The 2,207-nt window shown below is 39.2% G+C and overlaps 1 non-coding gene across 1 annotated transcript; it reads right to left on the minus strand.

The window, feature by feature from the left end:
* Nucleotides 1-1,432: 1,432 nt before the first annotated feature.
* Nucleotides 1,433-1,538, minus strand: LOC142543984 (small nucleolar RNA R71). The gene has a single exon (XR_012819954.1). It is a non-coding gene; the product is annotated as a small nucleolar RNA R71 (small nucleolar RNA).
* Between the last annotated feature and the right edge of the window lie 669 nt (nt 1,539-2,207).

Raw genomic sequence — 2,207 nt, forward strand, 5'->3', positions numbered from 1 at the left:
TCGAGAGAATAGCTTGTGATAAGAACGAGTAGCATAGTTCGTGGATCTACAATTTACATAGACATATAAATACGCGCCGATAGTCATAGTCCAGTAGGGCGAAAACTGGGGGATTTCATAGACCGATAAGCGATTCACTCTTGATAAATAATTAAAGATATTTAATTACTTCACTGAGTAGAATTAGTTTGGCATAGCTCGAGAGAGTGTGTTCAATTGAATAGGAAATCCTGTCGAAAGCGTAAATCACTATCGAACGAATTAATTAATTAAAAAGGAGTAGGTGAACCGATATTCCCAACAAATTCATTTCTCATTGAATTTTTTAATCAACCATTCTGGATATTACATCTCATTATTTAATTCCTGAATCTTTTATTTGCATGTTTATTTGAGCATAGTAGTAATAATCAATCAATCAAATTTTCGTTGCTAAAGATTTGATAACTAGAAATAATAATTGTCAAATACAGTCTTCAGTGGAACGATACTCGTACTCACGTACATTATACTATTACTTGACATCGTGCACTTGCGATTAATTTTGAGCATTCCAAACGATATTTTTATTGAGGATTCCACAGTGCAAGTTTTGCTCGATCAAGTTTTTGGCGCCGTTGCCTGGGACTGTTAATTCACAATTTTATATTTAGTTATTTTCTTTAGCATTATTTCATTTTTATTAAATTAACACTCCATTTTCTATTACAGATATCTCTTCCAGTGCATGCCAAAGTCACTTGACGTGGAGTTTGAGCAGTTGGACCCTTCGATCAAGTTTTTGGCGCCGTTGCCTGGGACTGTTAATTCACAATTTTATTTTTAGTTATTTTCTTTAGCATTATTTCATTTTTATTAAATTAACACTCCATTTTCTATTACAGATATCTCTTCCAGTGCATGCCAAAGTCACTTGACGTGGAGTTTGAGCAGTTGGACCCTTAAATTGAAAGAACTTTCCGCAGGATAAGACAACAGCAGAGACTGAAGAAACTGATGGAGAGGCACGAGCACGAGCATGAGGAGGAACACCATGAAGATAGACATGTTGAGATGCCGCGCCGCATACCAATGCTAAAGTATGCCCAGCCTTCTTTGGATGGTGCACGCCCCAGCTTTGCGAGGTCTATTGTGCGAGCAAATCACTTCAAAATCAAGCAAGCTATAATTCAGATGATTCAGAATACAGTCCAATTTGGAGGATCTGCAGTAGATGACCCAAACACACATATCACAGATTTTCTTGAAATTTGCGATACTTTTAAATTTAATGGAGTTTTTGATGATGCTGTTAGGTTGCGTTTATTTCCTTTCTCCTTACGTGACAAAGCTAAAGCATGGTTAAATTGTTTGCATGTAGGTTCGATCACCACATGGGAGGACATGGCGAAAGCGTTTCTCATTAAATACTTCCCTCCATCTAAGACCATGAAGCTGCGGGCAGACATAACCACATTTGCTCAATTCGAGCAGGAGTCTTTATATGAAGCATGGGAGCGTTTCAAGGATCTGTTACGAAGATGCCCTCATCACGAACTGCCACTTGGGTTAGTTGTTCAAATCTTTTACTATGGCCTGCTTACTCTTAATCGTACTATGATAGATGCTGCTGTTTGTGGGAACCTGTTGCAAAAACTGCTGAGGAAGGATATGAGTTGTTGGAGGAGATGGCTGCTAGCAGCTATCATCCTCAATCTGAAAGGAACAACCAGCGAAGAAGTGCAGGAGTCCACCAGGTAACTGACCTTTCTGCTATCACTGCACAACTTGATGTTTTGAACAGGAAGTTGGACGGGTTGAATATGGGTGGCAAAGCTATGCGTCTTCAAGAGATATTTTGTGAAAAATGCGGAGGAGAACACTATGTTAATGACTGTCAAGATGGAAATCCCTTTTATGTGCAAGAAAGGGCACCAGTGAATCAAGTGGGAGTCCAAAACCGTCCAAGGAATGACCCTTATTCGAACACATACAATCCTGGATGGAGGCAACATCCCAACTTCTCATGGGGTGGTCAAAAAGTCAGAATTGACCACAAGGAGGACAACAATATGGGAAACAACCAATGTACAGATCTGACCCTCCTAGAGAAGAAAATTCCAATTTAGAGCAGATGATGTCTAAGTTTATTTCGTCCACTGAAACTAGACTCCAAAATCAGGACGCATCGATAAAGAGGCTGGAGAATCAGATTGGACAGTTAGCAA

The sequence above is a fragment of the Primulina tabacum genome, chromosome 4 (assembly GCF_025594145.1).
Source record: "Primulina tabacum isolate GXHZ01 chromosome 4, ASM2559414v2, whole genome shotgun sequence".
NCBI lineage: Eukaryota > Viridiplantae > Streptophyta > Magnoliopsida > Lamiales > Gesneriaceae > Primulina > Primulina tabacum.